We start from the raw sequence: 9,062 nt of genomic DNA, 5'->3' as shown, positions 1-9,062 counted from the left end.
GGCTATGAAGTTTCTTTATTTAAAGGCCCACAAAACAAAGTTTTTGTTTTTACTATGGTCCGGCCCTCCAACAGTCTGAGGAACAGTGAACTGGCACCCTATTTAAAAAGTTTGAGGACCCCGATAGAATTTTCCTTCTTACTTGAAAATGACCATGGCATCAGGGAGGTGATTAAGACTAGGAGAGAAATGAGTCAGAGAATGATTTCTTTTATTTAGTTAAAAATAAAATCAATTTGGGAGCACAAGACCCTTAGGGTTTGTGACCAAAAGAGAGTCGGTCCTATTTACATTCATTCTGATCTAGTCTGGGCCCAAATAAAAACAAAGTGGTTAGAGAGTTGTCATTGATCAATCTTTGAGAGCTAGAGTGATTTGGCTTTCCTTTAAGAAAGGAACAAAAGGAAAACAAGTGAACAAATTCCATACTTTCTTGGGAGCTTTCAGAGATCAAAAACTTGAGTTAGTCTATTGAATTTTTAACTAAGCATAATTTACTAGACTACAAGCCTTTTGCAGGTCTGAACCTAAGAGGAACCGCAGAGAAGAAAAAAATAACAAACAAACAAACAAACAAAAAACCCTCTCTGGGATTTTCCATGTTTTTCTCCCTTGGAAAGGCTTGTGGAATCTGTCCTGGCAAGGCTGGTGACCCTGACTAGCCTGCATTCTTCTGAGGTTTTTGCTGGTGCCCAACATCTTTAACATAATTTCTTGACATTTCATACATGGAGGGTGGGCTAGTCACTGGGCCACAGACTTAACCAGGCACCTGGGTCCAAAAATTCTCTGACTCTCTTCCCCAGGATCCTAAAGTCTACCAAATTCTTAAAGCCCTTCTTACAACCCTTTTGCCAGAAATGGGGACTCTGCATTTTCTCCTTTGTGTGTGTGTGTGTGTGTGTGTGTGTGTGTGTAAATTTTAGAAATATTTGTGCATTCATATTGAAATATTGTTCCTAGAAGTTTCAATCTGTATTTGATTTGATTTTAATTTTGATTTTAAGTAATTAAAACAAATTTCTCTGGTAACTTAGAGATCACATGTTTGTATATTTAAAGTACTATGTTGCTTTATACATTGTAAATTGGGCTATTTGTAAAAATCATACGAGCTATGCTTTAAAATTTTATCAGTTTTGCTGGACATAAGGTATAAATTTTGTGAAATTTGATTCAAAATTATTTAGATATTATCTATATTGTTTGTCTTCTAATGTTTGTCTTGCTTTCTCCTTTTAACAAAGAAATATACTTAAGAAGTAAAGTTTATAAAATTTTATAGAAAGTTTTTTTTGAAGGTGGTTTTAAAAATAAGAGACAATAAGGGTTTGATGAGGTCAAATGATGAGATTAGTGGTAGTTGTGATGAAAGGTGAGAATTGGGGTGGGAAATCCCTTCTGGCAATTGGGTATTTCTACCTTAGCTAGAAAATTAAGAGGAAATTACAGCTAAGACTATTTGGTTATTACTTATGAAAATTCTAAGATTGCTAATTAAGTTATAGGGAGTTATTGTCATCATGCTAAATCTAAAACTGGTAATTACTGTATTTGTAACAAGAGGGAAGAGACTGAAAATGTTATCAGTTCGCCTTTAATATGAGGGTGTACAGCATCCTTTTTTCCCTTTATAGAGTGGGAGGAGATATCAAACAGCCCACAGAAGATAGCTGGGGTGGGCAATAGCAAGCTCAGCCTGGTTTGTGAACTTCCTAGGTTTGGAAAAACCTGAGTATAGAGTTCATTCTCTTTACCTTTAGATTTCTAGAGGTTTTTGATTAGGATTTTTGGTAGTTAATCTGAAATTTAGGATTGAAAACTATATACTAGTTATTTACATGATCTGTTGGTTTAGGAGGGTAAAGACAGTCCACCCTTCCCCCTATTAAACAACAGAAGCAATTAATATTAAAGGAATAGCTGACTTTTACATGGTGTTAATAACTGAATATTTATTTTTATTTTTCAAGTCTGTGGTTGATTTAAAGCAAAGTCATTTGTGGTGGTCTATCAAAGGATCTATTGCTTAGCAATGCAAGTTTAAACAAAGTTTGTTAGAAAGTTCTCTGAAAATAATTACTTCTAAGGTCTCCATCTGCTTTTAGAAGAATTATATTATAGCTTTCTTGGAGCATTTAGGGTAGGATTTTAATGTGATAGTTCTGCATCTAGTTTTGACTGTGCTTTGCAGGGACAAGGTTAGGTAGTTTGAGATTTGAAGCCTCTGATTAGTGAAACTTGCTACTTATATAGAATCTCTTGGGATTATAACTGTTACTGTTTTGATTTTTGAATTTGGGAATGATTATCTGATGAATTATTAAGTTAGTAACCCATCATTTGAGAGCTGAGTTGGCTATAAGGTGGGATGGTTTCTACATGACTGGTTGTCAGCTGTGACTTATGTGGCCTCAGGTTGAAGCCCTGAAAGATCAATTTTGATGCTATTATAATCAAGTCCCTGCTTTTCCCCTTAGAACAAATTTCTAGAATCAGAGCAAGTAATCAGTAGAAGCCATGAGCACAATACAACTATGTAAGATCTTACTGTTTTCAAACTGAAAATATGTAGTCATTATATCTTATAATTAGGTAAACGAGTATATGGCTTAGTCATCTATCTGTTACTAGTTGTATATGCCTTTATGGGGAAAAAAAGGTCCTTAAAGTTTTCAAAATTTAAGAACAATTGATAAAACTGTTGGACCTATTATTTTATTTATTGTTAAAACTAAAGCTGAAACATCTTTCAAATACATTAGAGAACAGGATTTTATTGTATTCAGGTTTTGTTGGAAGGACATAATTTATGGAATGTTTTGTTACAGCAAAGGGAAAGTCAATTTTATTTAAATTTGTTACTAATGTAGAACAGCATATTTGTCCTGTGTGTGTCTTCTCACACATACAGTAATTTTTAAGCATTTTAATCCCAGAGCTAAGTAGTGGAAACTTCTCTTAGGCCTACAATAGGCTACAAAAGCTCTTGTAAAATCTATTTTCATTGTTCAGAGGCTAGAAGCCCAAGTGACTTCTAAAAATGCCATTGAACCCCCTTATCCTGAGATCTGTTCAGAAGAGGGATACTTATCTAGAGAAAAAATACTGGCAAAGAGGTTTCACATATGCCCCATGCAGAAATCTGGGTTAATCTATCTCAGTATTCTTCTTTTTATAGGTAAGAGACTTGGTAAGAGAGGATTTTGTGAATACCTCTGTTATTCTGATGGGATTCCTCCTTTCTGAAAATTGCTTTTGGGTTGTAATGTAGTCTCTATTAAAAGAGATGAAACTTAACTAGCTATTTACAGAAACTTCAGGGAAGATACGAGCACAACTCCTAAGAAGGAGGGTTCTGCTCTTAATGCTCTCTCACATAATCTTTCTCTAGTTCTTTTCCTCTAGGCTTTGAGCAATTCAGCTTCAAATGAGCAGCACCAGAAAACGATATTGACCCAGCTTCAGAGGTCTAACCCAACCCACTAGATCTTCAATCAACACAGACTGACTGCTCCAAATGGGAACCTGTGGGATGATCCAGCTCAATGCCCATTCTCAGCCAGAAGTAGTTTCAGAAGATGAGATCATCGTCTCGTGCCCCAGAAGACTTTGGACCTCATTTGTTTGGGAAGGAACTAGAATTGGGAAGGAACTGCCCAATGGGCTGAATGGGTTCCCTGTAAGGAGTCCATCAATCCTCTGAAGGAGGGAGGTTTTATGGGATTAATGCTATTCCCCTGCTACAGTAGTATTTGGGGCTTAGGTTAGGGACACAGAATTAAGATTTGGGTTAATATTACTGAGAAAGATGCCCCACAAACAATTCAGTTTGATGCTTGTCAAATTATACAATTGTAGAGGCTTGAATAGCTGTAGGCAAGGAGGTTCAATAAATATTTGTGTTCTAATAGAGAAAGAGGTTTATGAAACTTCCTGTCCAATTTAAAATAATGCGTGGTTTGTTACAAAGGCTGGACATTTAGAAAATGCAAATCAAAAAAATAAGCTGGGAATAAATAGAAGAGGAAGATTTGGAATCGAATCAAGGATGTAAGGCAAACAATAGGTATCAATGTCTGGGTAGAATTGGTAAAGTATTTTGTAGAGTCTGAATAAAAAGTAATAATTTCTGTGTCTCTGCTATGAGTTGTCCATTGTGAATTGGAAAAAATAAAGAATTCACTAGAAAGTAGGATTTGTGAATTGGAAAAGACAAAGAATTCGCAAGAAAGAGGATTTGGAACTGAAAAAGAAAAAATTACTAAAAAAAATTAGTGAAATGGAAAAAATTCCCGACCAAAACACAACATTTAAAAACCAATTGACATATACAAAAGAAGTAAAAAAGCTAATGAAGAAAATAACTTTTTAAAATTAGAACTGGAAAAGAAATAATGATTCTTGAGACAGCAAGAAACAGTCAATAAAACCAAAAAATGACAAACTGAAAACCATGGAATTATCTACTTAAAAACGAAGACTTGGAAAATAGATCAGGGAGAGATAACTGAGGATTATTGACCCTTCCGAAAAGATGAAAACAAACCTAGATACTATTTTACAAGAAATTATCAAAGAGAACTGCCCAGATGTAATAGAATCAGAAGGTAAAAAGGATTGAAAGAATTCATGAACACCTTCTGAAAGAGACCCAAAATAAAAACCCCAAGGAATATTGGGCCAAATTTCAGAACCATCAGATTAAGGGAAAAAAATTTTCAACAGCCAAAAAAAAAACAATTTAAATACAGAAGTGCCACAATAAGGATTACCCAAGACTGGCTGCCTCTACATTAAAGGATCAAGGCCCGGAATCTGAATTCCAAAGGCAAAGAACATGCAGCCAAGAATAAACTACCCAGCTAACCGAGCATTTTCCCAGGGAAGAAATGGAATTTAAAAACAAATGAATTCCATTTGTTTTAAGGAAAACGAACTAAAAAAAAAATTTATCTCCAACCAAGAACTAAGAGATGCAAAAAGGTAAAAAGAACTCTTTGAGAATTGTATTTCTGTTGTAGATATAAAAAATAATTAAATTTGATTTTACTGATATAAACAAAAAAAGGGAAGTAGATATGGAAAAGGGATGATGGCAGAAAAAGGGGGAAGGAGGGAAAAAGAGGGAAACCAATCCCATGAAGAGGCAAAAAACTTATTATCTGAGGGAATTTAGAGGGGAAAATTGTGAATTTTACTCATCAGAGGGTCAAAGAAAAAATAATTGACATTTGTTTTAGAGAAAATTCCTCGCCCTATTAAAAAGGGGGGAAGGAAAAGGAAAAGAAAAGAGTAAAAGGAAGGAAGAGGAAAAGATTCAAAGGGGGAGGGAGGGATTTAAAGAGGGTAAATGGGATACAAGTGGGGAATAAGTTCAAAAGGGGAAAAGAGAGTTGGGGAAGAAAAAAGAAAGCAAATCTGAGGTTATTAGGATGGCAGGAAAACAGATTTAGTAATTCTAACTGTAAATGGGAATGGATGAACTCCCCAAAAGAGGGAGACAGATAAGACTAAAAAGTCAGAACCCTACAATATGTTGTTTAAAGAAACACATTTAAAGCAGGAGATACATATAGAGTAAAGGTAAAAGGTTTGAGCAAAACTTTATGCTTCAGGTGAGCCAAAAAGGGGTACATCCCTTTCCCAGACGCAAAGCAAAATTGGATCTAATTAAAGAGAAGGAAGGAAACTACATCCGTAAAGGGTAGTATAAAAATGAAGCAATATCAAAAAAATATTAAAAGAGGGATCATCCAACTTCCAAAGGAGAAGAAGAGTAAAAGAAAAACAACAAAATGTAATAGTGGGAGATCTCAACCTAACCCGAATTAGACAAATCAAACACAAAACAAATAAGAAAGAAATTAAAGAAGTAAATAGAATATTAGAAAAATTAGGTATTTTAGATCTTGAGAAAATTAATGAGAAGAAAGGAATATACTTTTCCAGCAGTTCATGGAACCCATTCAAAAATTGGACCATATTTAAAAAAGACCCTAATTAAACAAAAAGGAAATAAAATGCTTTTTTCAATCATGATGCAAAAAAACTACATTCAAAAAAATTAGGGGGAAATAGACCAAAAAGTAATTGAAACTAAACAACCATCTTAAAGTTGGGTAAGAGAAATTTAGATACAATTAATAATTTACTCAAGATAATACAAATGAGACCTTCCAAAAGGGATTAAAAGCGTAATAAGAGGGAATTTTATATCCAGAGGCTTATTTAATAAAAAGAGAAAGAAAAGATTAATGAATTTGCAATAAAAAAACTAAAAAAGACCAAAATTAAAACCCCCAACAAATACTAAATTGGAATTTAAAATTAAAAGGAGAAATTAAAAAATTGAAAGTAAAAAACATTGCTTTAAAAAAAGAGTTTGTTTTGAAAAAATAAAATAGATGTTTGGAAATCTGATTAGAAAAGGAGGGAGGAAAAAATTATAGTCTTAAAATGAAAAGGAGAACTTTCCACCAATGAAGAGGAAATTAGAGAAATAATAAGGAGTTATTTTGTCAACTTTTATCCAATAAATTTAAACCCGTGAAAGGATGACACCCCAAAAAATAGATTCCAGACAAAGAGGAGGAAGTAAATTTTTAAAGTCCCATTTCAGAAAAAGAAAAGAAAGGGAAAAAAACCCCTAAGAAAAATTAGACCAGATGGATTTAATGGAATTTAAAAACATTTAAAGAAAATTCCAATGTATAAAATTATTTGATAAAATAGGAATGAAGGAGTCCTACCAAATTTTCTATGACAAGACATGGTCCTGATACCTAAACCAGGCAGGTTGAAAAACAGAGAAAGAAAATTATAACCAACTCCTAAGAATATTGAGCAAAACTTAAATAAGATATTAGCAAAAAAGACTACAGAAAATCATCCCCAGGATAATACCATAATCAAATAGGATTTAACCAGAAGAGGGCTGGTTAAATTAGGAAAATATCAATATAATTCCAATTAATAACCAAATTAACAAAACCATGATCATTCTCAATAGATGGAAAAAGCATTTGACAAAATTCAACATCCATTCCTATTAAAAAATTTGAGAGTATAGGAAAAAATGGATTTTCCTTAAAAAATCAGCAAGATCTATTTAAAACCATCAGTGATAATGTAAGGAGAAACCGCAAACATCCAAAAGATCGAGGAAACAAGGTTGCCCACCATCACCGTTTTATTTAATATTGTATTAGAAACCCAGCCGGAAAAGATAGAAAGAGATTAAAGGAAAAGAAAGGCAATGAAGAAACCAAATTATCACTTTTTTGACAATATGATAGTAATGGGAGAACCCCAAAGATTCTACTAAAAAGTTATTAGAAATAATCCACAACTTTAGCAAAGTGTTTATAAAAAAAACCACATAAGTTAAATTCTTATATATCACTAAAAAAACCAAATAGAGTTACAAAAAGAAATTCCATTTAAAGTAACATGATAATATAAAAATTTAGGAATCTATCTTTAAAGGGAAAAATGAAACTTTATAAAAATTACAGACCACTTTTCCAAAATTGTCTGATCTAAAAATTGAAAAAAAAATGCCTTGGATAGGGGCAGAAAATAATAAAGATAAATTACCTAAACTAATCTATTTATTTAGGCTACCAATCAGACCCCAAAAACATTTTAATGACCCAGAAAAAAAAAAAAAATTCATATGGAAAACAAAAGGTCAAGTAAAATTAATAAAAAAACTTAAGGTGGCTTTGCTGTAGAGAAATTAAAAAATATTTAAGAAGTTAAAACCATTTGGTATTGGGAAAGATTAGTTGATCAGTGGAAAGGTTAGGTTTAGGAAAAACAATCAACAACTATAGCAACCTAGTTCTTTAAAACCCAAAGACCCCAGCTTTGGGATAAGAACTTACTGTTTGATAAAATTTTGGGGAAAATTGGAAACTATTATGGCAGAAACTAGGAATTGATCCCATTAACCCAAACCGATAAAAAAATGGGTTAAGACCAGGATAAAGAATGAAATTATTAATAAATTAAAACACAGGATAGTTTCCTCTAGACTAGGAAGGTTTTATGACCAAAGGAAACCCAGAGATCATTACTGATCACAAAAAGAAAATTTCATATAAAATTGAAAAGTTTTACAAAAAAACTAATGCAGAAAAGAAGAAGGGAACAAAAACGGGAAAAATTTTTAAAAAAGTTCCTGATAAAGGTATTTCCAAAAAATAAGAGAATTAACCCTTAATTTAAAAAAATCAACCATTCTCCAATGAAAATGGCGTTGAATGAATAGAAATTTTGATGAAGAAATTAATATTTTGATAAGAAAAGATGCCCGTCAATTAATCAGAGAAATGCAAAAAAACCTAAGATTTTACTAACACCGTGATTCAAGATGAAGGAAAAAATAATAGATTGTTGAGGGGATGGGAAAACTGGGAATTAGATTGTTGGTGGAGTTAAACAATCCAACCATTCTGGAGGAGGAACAGTCAAAAGTTATCAAACGCATATTTGATCCAGCAGGTTATACCGCTTATATCCCAAAGAGATAAAAGAAGGGAAAGGGACCCGTAGTCCAATGTTTGTGGGCCCCTTTGTAGGGTGAGAAACTGGGAAATTGAGGGATGCCCACAGTTGAGAATGGCTAATAAATTGTGGAAAATATTATGGAAATTATTGTTCTGTAAGAAAGACCAACAGGAATTTGAAAGGGCCTAGAGACTTCAATAACGATGCTGAGTGAAATGGAGAAGGGAGATCATTATATACTTCAACAAAATACTATATGATGACCCAGTTCTAGGACCCTGGCCATCCTCAGAATGAGATCAACCAAATCATTTAATGGAGCAGTAAGAATGAATAGCCACCCCAGAGAAAGAACTCTGGGTGATACAAAACCAACATTGAATTCAATCCCAATTTATGCCCACCTGCATTTTTGATTTCCTTCAAGTAATTGACAATATTTCAGAGTCTGATTTTTTTGAAAAAAATAACGTTTTTAATTATACTTATTTTGGGTTCTAATTTAATTTTTGTCTTAAATCTACTGGTCATCCGCCATCTGGGGAGAG

Source organism: Sarcophilus harrisii, chromosome 1, assembly GCF_902635505.1.
Source record: "Sarcophilus harrisii chromosome 1, mSarHar1.11, whole genome shotgun sequence".
Classification (NCBI taxonomy): Eukaryota; Metazoa; Chordata; class Mammalia; order Dasyuromorphia; family Dasyuridae; genus Sarcophilus; species Sarcophilus harrisii.
The sequence above is the reverse complement of the archived record's forward strand: the minus strand, read 5'-3'. Positions refer to the sequence as shown.